This window comes from Neofelis nebulosa, chromosome 14 (genome assembly GCF_028018385.1).
Source record: "Neofelis nebulosa isolate mNeoNeb1 chromosome 14, mNeoNeb1.pri, whole genome shotgun sequence".
Lineage (NCBI taxonomy): Eukaryota > Metazoa > Chordata > Mammalia > Carnivora > Felidae > Neofelis > Neofelis nebulosa.
Genome location: NC_080795.1, coordinates 12,919,182 through 12,935,477, shown reverse-complemented (window position 1 = coordinate 12,935,477; position 16,296 = coordinate 12,919,182). Strand labels below are relative to the sequence as shown.

At 43.6% G+C, this 16,296-nt stretch overlaps 1 long non-coding RNA gene across 1 annotated transcript in view; it reads left to right on the top strand.

Annotated features, from left to right (window-relative positions):
- Positions 1–9,715, top strand: part of LOC131494938 (uncharacterized) — a 151,333-nt gene extending 141,618 nt beyond the window's left edge. The window contains exon 5 of the long non-coding RNA XR_009253663.1: positions 7,118–9,715. This is a non-coding gene — a long non-coding RNA (uncharacterized LOC131494938). The remainder of the gene's footprint in view (positions 1–7,117) is intronic.
- Positions 9,716–16,296: the final 6,581 nt, after the last annotated feature.

Genomic DNA, 16,296 nt, shown 5'->3' with positions numbered 1-16,296 from the left:
CATTTTAGAACGGTAGGGATGGAGTTGGTCTTGCTCATCAGCAAATCCCCAGCACTTGTATAGAGGCTTTTACAATGTGTGATCATCATTTGTGAAGGGGAAGGAAGGAGGGAGAAAGGAAGGAAAAGGAAAAAGTGATAGCCGAGGCCATATCCTGGAAAGTCTGAATGTCAAATCAAAAAGTTGAAAATTCAGTAGCATGGCATTGAACGTTTCTGAGCTGGAGCCCGGGCGGTGGGGTGGCTGGAATGATCAAACCACAGGTGGAGGGTGATTCACCAGGCTGTAATGCAAAGGATGTATGGGGCGGTCCGGCTGGACCAACCATCACACGCCCATAGCTTAGTCAAGTACGTATGAGTGGTTGATCAACTCTTAGGTGATGGAGAAGTTTTGTGTCTTGTGTATCCGCAGACAGTGTGAGTTTCAGGATCCTCTATCTTCTTTAGCCAGTGGACTCTATCTTATGTCTCTAGAGATGTGAAAACGCCACCAGAGACTGCTTGGTACTATATTGGGAGAAACCGCCCCTTCTGGACCAGCTGATTTTTCATCAAGGATAAGCATTTTTGTTGAACTACAACCCATTTAAAAAGAGATGGCGTGTAATGTCATATGGAGTTAAATGGGCTTTTTGAATTGATTCAGCTTCTAGCTTCTGAGGCCATGCACAAAGGGCCAGATTTGAGGTAAAGCCTAGATATAAGCCCAGCTCTGCCATTTATTCACTGATAACTGTAGGTGAGTCCCGGAGTGTCTCTGATCTGGTTCCCTCAGCAATAAAGTGAGGGATTTAGTACAGGAACTCATTAACATGCCTTTAGAGCTACTGTGTGGTAAATGTATTATTTTACAGCATTACAAAATGAGATATTTACAAAAGCATCACAAATTGCTAAAAGGTATACATTTTTTATGGCCATCTTAAAAATAAATCAATGTGAGGTGCTCAAAAAGGAAGACATTTACACAATTTGGTTGAATTCTCCATGTTGATGGTAAAACCGAGTAGTAATGGAATTGTCCAATGATATTTGCTTTCAGAATTTAAAATGGGGTGAAAAAAAAAGAGCCAGCTAAAATTTAATAAGCAGTCACCACCATTGTTTATTGAGTTGGGTTTATAAAAGTTGAAGACATGAAGGTACAGTGTTAATAAACTTCAATGTATATAATATAGATACTAGCTGATTACTACTGACATTTCCAGTTCTCTAAGAAATCTAATTAGTTGCCAAATGACTTAATCACAGTCAGTACAATTAGCCTGATTTAAACCCTTTTTCCTCGAAAAGAATTACTAAATTTTTACTAAGACTCAGTTTCATTGTTCCAATCATATGAGTAAATATTTCTTCCTTCCAAAGTCAGAAGAACACTGTAGAAAGAGCATGTTTCTTGAACAATAATTGCCCTTTTTATTCTTACTTAGAAATGGTCAAGGTAAACATACGTTATTCACTAATGAGCTTAATTTAATATTAGTTTAAGGTCTTAAAGTTAACTACAGGTCTAGAAATTACAAAATTCACCAACATATTAAGCCCTTACAATTTCATGAGGTTCACCGGATTAAAGGATATTCATAATTGAAATTTAATTGGACCAAGCACAATTTTATATTTTTTTTAACATTAAATCATTTGCCATTACAGTAATAACTTATTGGGCCCATAGAGCTAATATGGATTTTTTTTCAAATTTTAATCACAGAAATTATACCCAAGTCTTGCCTTACCTAAAATATTAAGCTAATAATTTTTATGAGATAATAAGCGCAGAGAAAAATATGTAGAGGTTTTATAAGCTATGATTAAATTACTCTTATGTGATGAAAGAGTCTTCTTTTTAAAAAATGACCCTCAAAAATGTGTGATCCATTAATTCCCCAAGTTTTCTGAGAGAAGTTAAAAATGGAAGAGGAAGAAAAAGAAGACATGAGAGAGAGCTGACTTCAAATATGAAATCATCACTGTTAAAAGCTAATTACCTTCTTCCTTCACAGAGAGGAAAGGTGTGCAGGGAAGACCAGTCTCTCGTTTACACACACACTCATACACATGTAGTCACTCACACACACATGCATACACTCAGACAAAACACTTAGGCGCATACACAATAAAGTAAAAGGGAATCTCCTGTTTTAAATAAAGTAATCTCTCTTTTAGATCAATAAGGCAGATGATCCCTCTGACGGTTTCTTCCCATTTATATTCTAATGTAGATCTCAAATAGACAATGATGATTATGTCAAAAGTTTCTCAAAGTGGCCATTGCAACTCCCATTCAAACACGGTGTACTTATGCCAGTTGGAGAGATGTGCACTGAAGTTAAAGCTTTGAGGGAGCAAGTGTTGGTCCCAGAGGGCCAAACACACAGAAAATCCCATGAGAACTGCACAGACAGTAGGAACGTTTCTTGAACAACTTCTACAACTCGTTGTCTCTAGAGTATGCCTACTGACCAGTCATCACTAATTGGAAGCCCAAGGAAATTCCCAAAAAATAGGCAGAAGAGACTAAAGAAAACATTTCTCAAGGATACAAAGATAAGACTGAGGAAAGTTCTTACACAATTTTGAGAAGGTGGCCCAAGCCAAAGTTTGTCCCAAAGAACGTCAGTCTGATGAGAACTGAACTCATCAATCCTTAGAGTTGGCTGCAGGATGGACTTCTGGAGGCTGTGCCCATCCCTCCCTTAGGACTTCCTCCCTAGACTCACAGGAGAAAGTGAGGAGGGCATATGGTCATACATGGAGTAGAGGTGTTCATTTATCAAGGCATTTTACCATCGATAATAATGTTCATATTTAATCAGATAATGAAAGGATTCTTAAACTGATTTCTCATTCCTAGGGGACAAACTTATTTGAAAATAAACTCAGCAACAGCAAAATAAGAAAAGAAATCAGGAGTTCAGACAGAACCTGGGTCCCATCAATTCTCACAGTTGAAGAGATTCCTGAGTGGAAGACTGTGGGGTCCCCAAGGGAGCACCCACTCACGAATCAAGGGCCCTGGGCCTCAACAGCCAGGGATTTCTCCAGGACTGTTGGCTATTGACCCCCCCAGATACCACAAACCACCTTGACAGTCTTAGAAGGGAGTCAGAAGGGAGAAGTCAGGGGATATTGACAGCATTTGAGGGACTCGGCTGAGTGATTTTCGGCAAAGCAAGGAACTAGTTGGTATTGGACAGAAGTAATGCCTATCTATCTATCTATCTATCTATCCATATATCCATATATCCATATATATATAATGTTTTATCTGTTTTTGAGAGGGAGAGAGACAGAGTGAAAGAGGGGCAGAGAGAGAGGAAGACAAAGAATCTGAAGCAGGCTCCAGGCTCTGAGCTGTCAACACAGAGCCTGACACGGGGCTCGAAATCATGAACCATGAGATCATGGCCTGAGCCAAAGTCGGATGCTTAACCGACTGAGTCACCCAGGCGCCCCTTTAATATATATATATATTTTTTAATTTGAGAGAGAGAGAGAGAGACAGAGAGAGAGAGTGCATGGATGAGAAGGAAAGGGGCAGAGGCAGAGAGAGACAGAGAGAGAGAATCCCAAGTAGGCTTCGTGGTCAGAGCCAGCCAGTTTTGGGGGGCTCAATCCCATGACCCTGGGATCATGACCTGAGCAGTAATCAAGAGTCAGGTGCTCAGCTGAGTGAGCACCTGTCAAAACATTTTTGAATGGGTTGGCATAGTGAGGAGAGAGTCTTACAGTAGCTATTGATGAATAATATGTTAGTCTCGATAAATTAGCAATTTGAGTTGGTTCAGTCTTATCTCCCAGGAGCAATTATTTCCTGGAGTAAGCGGCTAAGTTATTTTTGCTTGGCCTCAACACTGTCTAGTATGCTTCTTCTCAGAATTATTTAGCACAGGAACAAAAACAGTCAGTTTGGGTTTACATGATATACGACACCATAGAGGTTATGAGATTTGTACTGCCCGTTTGCTAAGCCCAGCTCCTTAGCTAATGAGCTGTGTGACCGAAGCCACTGAACCCTCTTTCCGTGCTCTCCTTTGTCTCACCTGCATAATTACAGCTTATATTTACTGACCTGTTCCTACTGTATTCCACATGATGTTTTAAGTGTTTTACTTAATTCTTTACAACAGCCCGATGGGGAAGACAGTTGAGCGCTTTCGCCAGGTGAGGAAACAAAACCAGAGAAGTTTAATACCTCTGCCATCACGTCACGAAAAAGTGGGAGAGCCATGATGTGGCCTATGGTGGCCTTCAGAGAGCTCCCAATTCATTGCTTTGTGGACTGCCCCGCTACAGGCTTGCCGGGAGGACTGGATGAGATAATCAGTGCGAGACGCCTGGTTCCTGACATGTGACATGTAATCGCTAAATGCAAGCCGCTACCATTAAACTATTAAAATGAAAACTCAGTGAAAGTGCAGGGTTCAGATGAAAATAGGATGCAGACATTGCTGTGTCTCGGTTTTGAGATTTCAGAAGATGCAAAGTATAAAAGTCATAACCATTTTTATAAAAAGAGAAGAAAAAAATCCCCTCTAAAATAAAAACAGGTAGCATACGTTATAGTCATTCTTGCTGCACCAAACGGTCAGAGATTACAAGGTTCCAGGAAAGTCATTATTATGCACCACTCTGCTACCCGCCCCCCGCCTGATAGATAAGAAAGCATCTGTCTTGGGGCGCCTGGGTGTCTCAGTCAATAAGCAGCTGACTTCGGCTCAGGTCATGATCTCGCAGTTGTGAGTTCGAGCCCCATGTCGGGCTCTGTGCTGACAGCTCGGAGCCTGGAGCCTGCTTCGGATTCTGTGTCTCCCTCTCTCTGCCCCTCCCCCACTCACACTCTGTCTTTCTCTCACAAATAAATAAACACTAAAAAAAAAAAAAAAAGAAAAGGAAAGGAAAAAGAAAAGAAAAGCGTCCGTCTTCCAAGTTGCAATAGAGGATAGCACATCTCCATGGGATGTATCCATATCTGCTCTCTGTCCTTAACATTTAGTTCTAAACTACCTCCCCTGCGCAGTCTGAAAACCCCACTGGTTAGAGGAGTGAGTAAATGCCTTATCCTGTCAAGGCAGCTCTGCCCCCAGGATACAAAAGTCTGAGGCAAAAGGAGCCGCAAAATCCTGTAGGTGGTATCTGCGTCTCCCTGACAGAGCCACATCATGGTGATGATAACAAAACGTTCAGCGCCCTCTAAGGGTTCTGTATCTGTTATCGCTCCCTCGGCCCTATGAGATAGGTACTGTTATTGCACCCCCTGTCAAGATGAGTAAACCGAGGCCTAGAACGAAGGTAAGTGCTTGCCCTGAGTCAAACAGCTAAGGAAATCGCAGGGCCAGGATTTGGACCCGGGCAGCTCGGCTGCAGAATTGCGTGCTCATCATAATGTGGCAGTGCTGCTGTGGGATCCTGGTACACCTCAGCTACCTTCAATATGTATTGAATTACATACATATATTCAGTTAAACACAGCGGAAGTTTGCTGCAGGCCGAGAAGAAAAAGCAGAAGCAGGGATCGAGGTAGATCTTAAGAGCCGTGGGGAAAATTAAAAGGCAAAGCGTTGCTCTTGTGGATGTAAGAGGAAAGATAGAGCAGAGGGCAGTGGTCAGGGCGCCGGCCCAGGGCAGGTACACGGAAAACAGGAGTTGACGGGCTGATGCTGAGTGGCATGAAGCCATTGCTCTTAGTGGGAACTTCCTCATCAAGTGACCTAATTGTCTCTCTGAAGAAAACAAGAGCTCTTGTTCCCAACCGGGTGACAGGGGCGGTGCAGTGGAGCACAGAGTTAGACAGGGCTGTGATGGGCAAGAGTGACGACAGCCCAAGTGAGCGAAGAAGCCAACCAAGATCTGGGCAGGACAGGCTTGTGGAAATCGAGTGTGAAAATGAGAATCAATGTCATTTGTTGCTGCCTTTTTTTTTTTTTAATGTTTATTTATTTTTGAGAGAGAGAGAGTACACGCACGCGAGTTGGGGAGGGGCAGAGAGAGAGGGAGACACAGAGCTCGAGGCAGGCTCCAGGCTCCGAGCTGTCAGCACAGAACCCAGCGCAGGGCTCGAACCCATGAACCATGAGATCATGACCTGAGCTGAAGTCAGACACCTAACTGACTGAGCCACCCAGGTGCCCTGAGTTGCTGCCTTTTTTGAAGAGATGTGTGCATATACCTATTTTGGGGTAGAAGCTGAGCCCCAGGACCTGAGTGGCAGGTACCCCATGCTTCAGAGAAAGGGGAAGCCAGCTCTGGGTGGGGGAGGAAGAGGACTTTGACAGTGGGGAGAAGGCAGTGGGCAGAAGTCAGGAGCCCCAGGGAGAGCGGGGGGGGGGGGGGGGGGGAAGGGGGGAAGGAGGCACAAGGGGAGCCCTGGAGGCCAAAGCCAGCAGGTGACCGACTTTACAGGAGAGTGTCAGCGCCCAGGGGAGTTGCTAAGTTGTCCCTGCGGAGCGCGACCGCCCTCCTCCATCTCCAGTGTGAAGTCCTCAGAAAGGATGCAGTGTGTGCTAGCTGGCCCTTTTCTGCTTGGTCACATGCCTGGGCCCGCGGGTCACAGCCAGTGCTGTGCAAGACTCAGCCAGTGTGGGACCTGGAAGCGCAGAGGGTTCATGTCAGCAGCATCCAGGTGATGACTGGCCTGCTGTGAACAGCGCTCAGAGGCTCGCTGCAGGGTTCACAGAAGCCCTGCTGGAAAGGAGCCTCGCTGGCTGCAGCAGCGACCCAGAGCACCCCCCACCGACTTGGCCAAAGAGCAGCGACCCAGAGCACCCCCCACCGACTGGCCCGCCTTTGGCCGCTCCGCTCACAATCCTACCCCCTGGGCCGCTTCCTGAGATCACCTCCCACATGAGCTCCGGGCACGCAAGTCTTGTCCTGGTTCGCATGGGGGAAAACTCAAAACTAAGACAGTCTCCATGGCTTTTGTGTGAGTGGACTGTGAAGGCTTCCACAGCAGGAAACTGCCCTGAGTGCAGCCTGGCAAAAAGCAAACTAGATGGGTGCCGAGCCTCACGGACGAGAGGAGTGGCGTCCGGGTGGCTCTGGGACTCGCGGGCAAAGATCCACGTCCTGCGGCCTTAGCCTCCTCCCTTCCCTTATTCTTTTTGTCTCTCCATCAGGGTGTCTGGCTGCCTCTGTCCTCTGTCCTGCCAGCAGTGACACTAGCTGCACGAACAGCCCGGTTAAAAAATGGGCAAAAGAATTTGAACGGGCCCGTCACAAAGGAAGACATGCGTGTGGCCAAGAAGCACATAGCAGTTCTCAACATCGTCAGTCATGGGGGAAACGGGCGTTAACACCGCAAGGAGAAACCACCGCACGCTCACTGGAGTGGCTAAAAGTCCAAAGAGTAGCAGGAGTTGGTGAGACTATTAATGGTACAGCTCCTTTGAAAACCGTTGGCAGTTTTACAAAAAACTGAACAAATACTTACGGTTCAGCAACTCCACTCAAGAATTCCACCCAAAGGCGGGGGCAACTGGGTGTCTCCTTCGGTTAAGCGACGACTCTTGATTTCAGCTCAGGTCATGATCTCATGGTCATGAGACTGAGCCCGATGTCAGGCTCTACACTGACAATGTGGAACCTGCTTGGGATTCTCTCTCCCTTTCTCCCTGCTCCTCTGCTGCTCACGTGCTCTCTCTGTCTCTTTCTCAATCTCTCTCTAAATAAGCAAACTTTTTTTTTAAAGACTTCCTCCTGAAGGTAAATGAAACATGACCACCAGAAGATTTATACAAGAATGTTCATAGCAGCTTTATTCAGAAGAGGCAAAATGCAGAAGGCATCCAGGTGCCCATAAGTAAGAGAAAAGGTAAATAAATGCTAGCATAATTATATAAAGTAGTAAACATGGATGAACATGAAAATATTGGGCTGAGCAAGAAGGGCCTTATCAAAAGACAATATAGTAAATACTATGTGAATGTTTAGGACACACAAAATTAATCTGTGTAGTTGAAAAATGAAAAAGAACTATTGACTTGTTGTGGTAAGAATGAGGTTGGAAAGGGGTAAGAGAACTTTCTGGTGTCAGGGAAAAGTTCTGTATCTTGGTGAGTCTTGAGTTCCAGGACTTTATGCATCTGTCAAAACCCACAGAATGATACATTTAATATACATATATCTATGTAAATTTTACCTCAGAGGCAAAAAAATGAGCCATAAACAAATGTTGAGTTCTAATTAATGATACATATAATGAAGTGTTTAGCGGGAAATGTACTAATGTCTAAAACTTACAGTGAAATGCATTCAAAAATGGTTTAATGTGTGCTCAGATACATTACTTCAGTAAGGGTCAGAAAATGTGACTTACAAGCTCTAGGAGTTGCTTTATGGTGCTCACTGTCCTCTTTTCGGTAGCTTTGGAATTTTCCATAAAGTAATGTTCAGAAAATCAGGAATGACAACCGAAAAAGAATACCTGCTTTTATTGAGAAATTACTTTGTGCCACACTCTCTGTTATCCTTATAGCTTATTTTTAAATTCTCTCAAAATCCTGAGGGTGGATATTATTATCTCCATTTATCCTCAGGAGAGAAAACTTAACACCCGGAGAGGCTCAGTGAACTTTTCCAAGATCAAATGGCAAAAGATAAAATGATGCAACTACTTTGGAAACATTCTGACCATTTTCCGTAAAACTAAACAAGTACTCATGCCCCAGAAATTCCTCTCAAGAAATCCTTTCCAAGAGAGATGGAAACATAACGTCCATGAAAAAGACGCGTACAAGAATGCTGATAGCAGCTTTGTTTATAGTATAGAATCCAAATACAGGTCTTTCCCAGTTTAAGCTCTTAATGTTCATGATATCCTGGTTTAAAAAAAATGGAAGCCTATCCTCCATCCTCAAGCAGCTGTTGCTTAGGTGGGCAACCGGGTGTGTGTTTACAAAAGAATGTGTGTCTGTCTGCTTTTCTTGGTTCTAACATCTCTCTTGATCATGACTCTCAGACGGGGCTAGCACACGAGGCTAAGGGTGAGGAGTCAGAGCCAAGAAGATGAGATGCCGTCTGGGAGCCAGGAGAGTGTGAGCCGGGCAGGCTGGCAGCACAGCTCTTTGATGTCTGAGGAAGCCGGGGAAAGGCTGGCCACAGGGCCCTGTGGCGCCCGGGTCAGAAGGGCTGAGCATCCACACGCAGTGGCCAGCACAGACTCACGGTGCCCTGAGACCAGCAGGAAACCACACCAAGATGACGGTAGGGCTCAGACCAATCTAAAGTCTACGGCAAGAGTTTGGGCCGCAAAAAGAACTGGGTGTACAACCATAGGACCTAGTGGTTGCTGTTGTTTAATAGATTTTATTTTTTCTTCTAAAGCAGTTTGAGGCCCACCACAAAATGAAACAGAGAGTACAGAGACTTCCCACATATCCCTTACGGCAACACAGGCCCAGCCTCTCCCTCTGTCAACATCCCCCATGGGTTTTGACAAACGTATAATGGCATGTGTCCACCACCGTAGTATCATACAGAGTAGCTCCGCTGCCCCCCAAATGCCTGTGTTCTACGTGTTCCTCCCTCCCTCACCCCAGACTCCTGGCAACCGCCGATCTTTTTACTGTCTCCATAGTTTTGCCTTTTGCAGGATATCATCTGGCTGAAACTGTACAGTAAGTAACCCTTCCAGATTGGCTTCTTTTAAATTTTTTTTTAACGTTTATTTATTTTTGAGACAGAGAGAGACAGAGTATGAATGGGGGAGGGGCAGAGAGAGAGGGAGACACAGAATCTGAAACAGGCTCCGGGCTCTGAGCTGTCAGCACAGAGCCTGACGCGGAGCTCGAACTCACGGACTGTGAGATCATGACCCGAGCTGAAGTCGGACGCTCAACCGACTGAGCCACCCAGGTGCCCCCAGATTGGCTTCTTTTAATTACTGATATGAATTTGAGATTCTTTTCATGGCTTGATAGCTCGTTTCTTTCTAGTGCTGATTGATAATTCCGTTGTCTGAGCATGCCACGGTTTATTTAGCCATTCACCTGCTGAAGGCTTGATTGCTTCCAAGTTTTGGCAGTTATGAAGAAAGCTTCTGTAAACATCCACATGCAAGTTTTCCTGTGGACGTAATTTTTCAATTCATGTCAGTAGATGGGAGCAAGATGACTGGATCGTACGGTGAGAATATATTTAGTTTTGCCAGAAACCGCCAAACTGTTGTCCAAAGTGGATGTCCCGTTTTGCATTCCCACCAGCAATTAATGGAATTTTTTTGTTGTTCCACATCCTTGCCAGAATTTGGTATTGTCAACGTTCCAGAATTTGGCCATTCTAGTAAGTGTGTAGTATTATCTCGTTTTAAGTGGCATTTCCGTAAAGACATATGATCTTGAACATCTTTTCATGTGCTTGTTTGTCATCTGTATAGTGTTGGGCAGCAAGAATTTCCTCTACCCTTCAAGAACCTTACAGCTGGACTAAGAATCAAATTGACATGAGACAGATTAACAGGAGAAAATCAAATTTAATAATGTACATACAGGGAATCCACACAGACATGGAAATTCCAAAGACAGGCAGGCAACACGATGCTTATATGAGCTACGGAGAGGGCTAGGGTCTGATGATATAAAAAGGAGAAAGACCGTTAGCAGGAAGGTGAAAGGAGATGTTTGGAAAACAAAAGTTGCCCGATTATGTAGGTAATTTTCTTAGGTAAGGGGGAGGCTCTGTTAATAGCTCTCTTTCTGGTACAAGCAGGCAGTTGAGGGAGAGGCAAAGATTTTTTCTAGAATCTGGTGGGTTTGGATTTATTTTAACTCAAAATAATGTTCATACCACAGTGCCCATCTTGAGGAGGCCCTTAGTCCCTACAATATCTTCTGTGGGAGGTATCTGTTTGGGGTTTTGGTCCATTTTTTTATCGTGTTGTTTATTTTCTTATTGTTGAGTTTTAAGAGTTCTACATACAGGTAACAATCCTTAACCAGATACGTATTTGCAAATATTTTCTCCCTCACAGTCTGTGGCTTGTCTTTTCATTCTTTTGACATTGCCTTTTGCAGAGCAGAAGTTTTTAATTTTAATGAAGTTTAGCTTATCAATTATTTCTTTCAGAGATCATGCCTTTGATGTTGTATTTTAAAAGTCGTCACCACATCCAAGATTTTCTCCGTGGGGCCGAGGGTACCAGAATATGCCACCCCAAAATATGCTTCTTTGGCATATGGATTATTTTGAGAAAAAAAAAAAAAAAAGCCATTGAGCCACCAGCAGATACAGGAAAAGCTCTAAAAACAGGTCACGGTTTCCTTTTCTGAAGGAAATTTGCATTTAAAAGGAAGTTTCCATTTGTAGAGATGTTTCTCTCTCCTTTACCAGCAAGAGGAGGACCATTAACAACACTTTTCATTGGAGAGGCAGTGACTTCAGTCTGCATAGCAACTATTACTGAGTAATGCTGTTCAACATACGTTCCCCAGTCACCTTCCCACGAGTTGCCCCCCCCAGCCAGAAGACCAAAATCCCTGCTCCTTGGTTTTAGCCTAAAATGACATGTAAACCCAAGTTCTAACCCCTTCGAGTCATTGGTCTCTGGGTATTGCTGTGTGGAAGCATGATGCACATGCTAATAAACTTCTGTTTGTTTTTCTTTTGTTCATCTGCCTCTGGCCAGTCTCATTTCAAGGGCTCCTGCTAGAGAACCAAGATGGGTAGAAGAAAAACAATTTTTCATCCCCTGCAGGTCCTAGTTTTGAGGACCAGTTTTCCAGTGTACCCAGTGATCAAAAATGAGTTACTTAACTTCACCGAAACTCTCCATTTTAAAATGAGTGAGATAATAGTTTATACACACACAGTTTTTAGTGAGACTAGGTGAGGAGTTCATTAAAAAGTTAAGAAAATTAATAGTTAAGGGTTTTAAAGCACCAAGAATACTGTTATGGTGCTATGTAAAGACACAGTAACCAATGCTAAGGAGACCTAACACCCTAACCCCTTCCACTCATAGAGGAGTAAAATATACCTGGCCAAAATATGCCTCTTTGCAATATTGATTATTTTGAGCGGGTTGTTTTTATGAAACTGAAGACACAGGAAGAGCTCTGAAAACCTAGTAAAAGTTGCCCTTTTGTAAGACAGGTTTTCATTTATAAGGGAAATCCCCATTTGTAAGCCTGTCTCCCTCTCTGTACCAGGAAGAATGACTAAATCTCTAGAAACTCTTGTCAGTGGAGAAGGCAAGGGCTTAAGTCTCATAACCACCTTACCCTTGTTTATGCTTTTCCTGGTAGCCTCCTATAACTAGCCTTCCCTCCACATTTTGTTTAGTTTTTAGCTAGTGGTTTGTTATGGTGTTGACATGGGCCATTTCTGATAGTTACTCAGTTTTTTTAGTATCTCCCATGTACATGGGAGGTATACATGTCAGTAAACTTTTGTTTGTTATCTTCCTGTTAATCTGTCTTTTTATTACAATGCTATTGTTAGCAAGCCCTTTTGCTCAACTGTAGACTCCTACAGTTCAAACCAGAAATAGACAAAACCACTTAACTCATGCTCTAAAGAATATATATATGTATATATATGGATATATGAATATTTGTATATATATGTATATTTATATATATAAAGAATAAATATGTATATTAATATAAAATTCATACAATATAAATATATTTATATTTATGTTAATGTTTGTTTATTTATTTATTTTTAAATGTTTGCTTATTCTTGAGAGAGAGAGAAGCAGAGCACGAGCAGGGGAGGGGCAGAGTGAGAGGGAGACACAGAATCCGAAGCAAGCTCCAGGCTCCTAGCTGCCAGCACAGAGCCTGACATGGGGCTCAAACGCACGAGCCACGAAATCATGACCCAAGCCGAAGTCAGATGCTCAACCGACTGAGCCACCCAGGCGCTGCCCCAGCCCCCCACACTGTGCTTATTTCCAATTGCAATTTTTTGAGTCAATGATGCAGGTGTTTTTGCAATGACCTAGAACATCCCAACCACCAGAGCAGAAAAGTCCTGATAACAGTGGAATACCTAGAAGACCACACCCCTTAAGTACCCCTTCCCTGCCCATGATCATGGGTTGAACACACCCCCACCCATGATCATGAGCTCTCTGCCTGCTCTCTTTCACGTACCCTCCCAAACCTCTCCTTACAAAGCTCTACAAGCCCATCTTGCCAGCATAGAGGCTTGAGGTTGCCACCTCTCCTGGCTGCTAGCATCCTAAATAAATTTCTCCCTTTCTCTTTTGCAAACTCCGACCGATCTCTTGAGTTATTGGAGTTATTGGTTTATCTTTCAAGGAGTTCACCTGAGTTTTTTTGGCAACAGTGTTGGCAAACCAAGCCAGGAACTATGTTTTTGATCTGTCCAGCACCCTTGGGATCCCCAGGATGGAGCAGGGGGCTGTGGCGGTATGCCAGGACTTACCAATTTGTTTCATTTCCTGAGTTAGCAATTGGGATACATCGGTCAATAACAGTATCTCAGCCAATAACCTAGAAGAGTAGAGGGAAAATTGTTTTTCCTCCCTGACACACTTCACCTGTTTTCTGGATGGCATGAGAAAATTCTAGCAGAAGCTAATTTGGGACTTGCAAACAGATGCACATGTCCTTATTGCTGTGAATGCTTAGGCAAATAAAGTAATCGTTCCTGCATTCATTTCCTCCTTGTCAGTGATAGGAATAACGTTGGTTTTATAAGCAGAAAGAGTTAGGGGTCCCTGGAAAAAGAAAGACTGACATAGCTTTCTTGACATAAGAAAAATCATTTTAGCCCCCTGACGGCATCTTGTGAAAAATGTAAGAACAAATGGCCAGTATCAGGCCAGGAGATAGCCTAATCATATGAGGGACAATAAATCACTGGTAAAACTCCCAGTGTTGATTCAAAAGTGAAGACTGACCTGAGGCACCTTTTTGAGTTATCTCTGCAGGATCTAAACCCCTTTGAGCACTCAGATGTGGACCAATGGGAGCCAGAGAACTGATGATGCTGACCCTTGCTGCCCTCATGACCTTGACCTGGACTCAGTCACCTTAGGATGACTTTTGCCCCAGTTCCATGCAGTATTCCCCATTGTGCAAGCCGCGTCATGAATATGCATGCACCCTTAGCTTCAAACTTCCCCAGTTTTGTTGTTCAGGGCACACTGCTTTGGGAAAGATACTCAGTATTGTCCTTTGCTTGTTGCAAGCAAAGGCCTTCCTTTTCCTCTTCTTTCAAACCAAAGACCACAACCAAACCATTGTATCTTTTGGCTCAACATCCACCACAAGGCAAAACCAGTTTCCTGTAACAGTTCTGGTACTTGGAATTGTTGCAAGTGTTGCCAAATGACAAAACTGAAACAATTTAGTAACAAGTTTGGTGTTCTTTACACAAGGAAAAACGACCCTTGCCCTGGGGGAATCCAGTGCCTGACAAGCAGTACAGGACTGATCTGGAGGATTGGGGGCCAAGACCCAGTTTTCTTGCCAATAGGCAAGACCCCTATTGCTGAAAGTGGCAATAGGGAAGCACGCACGATTGACGGGGAGGTTGGGGGCTTCCTTTTAAGGCTAGCAGAGCCTATTTTCCAGGGTAAGAGGAGCTAGCTAAAGTTGAGTTGGAGAATTATGATTGGTGTATTTTAGGTGTCCACGACAGGCGTTTCTTATAAGTGCAGGCTGACTTAAGTTTAGATTTGTGATGTGGGCTGGGCCCCTGGGGAGGCCTCCATTTTGTGGATCCCAATAGATGAATTAACTTCATCCGCATTAAATGAGTTAACACAGAGAAGAGGTCCTGACACGTAAGAAGGGGTCACTGAAGGCTGGTAGTTATTATTGGTAGTGGTGCTGTAGCAGGATTCTCACACAGAGTCCTGACACCCAGGCTTTTCTTTCCAGGAAGCAACTTTATTTGCACCGGCACTGCTCAGTTAGGTTCGTACCCAAAGAACTGAGCACCGAACACCATGTGGAATCGTTTTTTAGACATTTTCTATTTCTTTGTCTCCCATATATGGTAACACACACAAACATGCAGTCTGATTAAGTGGTCTCATGTTACAAGGTCATGAGGGATGTTGTCACCTAAGGGCATAGCCAGGTTACCTTGAGGGTTTTTTTTTTTTCCTCTTTTTTCCTTTTCTCTCTCTCTTTTTTTTTCCCCTCTTCTCTTTTTTTTCCTCTCCTTGGGGAGGGGACCCTACCACAGTGTTCCTGTTATCAGCCAATTGCAGATGTTGTCGGAGGAGCAAGGTCTTAGGAGCTTATACCGCTCCTGACACTCTGTCATCCTCTCTGGCTCCGTGTGTCTTTTCCTCAACTACTTGTAATATGAACCTCAAATATGACTCTGTGTGTGTGTGTGTGTGTGTGTGTGTTTTAATTTGTGCCTTATTGCGTAGATAATTTATTGCACAAATAACATTTCTTGTTCCTTGCCTCTTCTGTCTGAACTTTGGGCAGTACCAAAGCTTTTCTAAAAATCTCTAACTCATGAGACATACGTAATTTTGTTCTAAACTATTTCATGTGACTCATGGCCACGGTCTCGCTTGTTGGTGTGTATGACTCATTTGATCTGGGAGCTGGTGTGTCCCTGAACCAGGACAAGGATTTTGAGCCCTATTATCATGCATGACCAGGAAGAGATCAAAGTAGCCTTTATTTTTCTTTCTGAAACTTAATGCAAACTGACAGACCATAAGCAGCAATTCCTGCGTCCTGTGTCAGGTCCAAGGAACACGCTACACCTCCTGACCTCTCCCTGACCTCTACCATTCTCCGGGTACTTAAGGAAATCTACTTACCCCCCTCACCTCTTCTCGCCTCCTTGCTTTACTTTACTCTCCAAGTTCTGCTAAATAACAAGTGTCACACCTCCAGGTTCCCTTCAAAACATTGTACAGTACTTGTTTGTTTGAAAAAAAGGGGAAGAATGAAAGTTACTGGCGGTTCCTGCCTCTGAAGAACCGCCCCGTCACGCACACCCCCACTTCAACATGGGGTATGCAACTCCTGGAAAGGGAGGTTAGCTGAAAATGACTTTGAACTTGGTTGGGACAAACTGACCCCTAAAATGTATGTAATTTTTCCAATCTCAAGTGGCTACTGAACTGATGGGGTAGAGGAGAGACTTTCGATTCAGTCTTGGATAAACCTTTTGGCAATTGTGTGAGGTTGGACAAATTTATATGAAAGCCAGTAGTGGGGATAGAACCTGCTTTCATCTAATAATGTTTGTAAAAATCCTATGGGGACTTAACAAAAAAGATTTATTTATTTTTTTTAATTCAGAATGCAAAAGGCAATAGATAAATTGAATCTGGAATGTCTTCTACTTT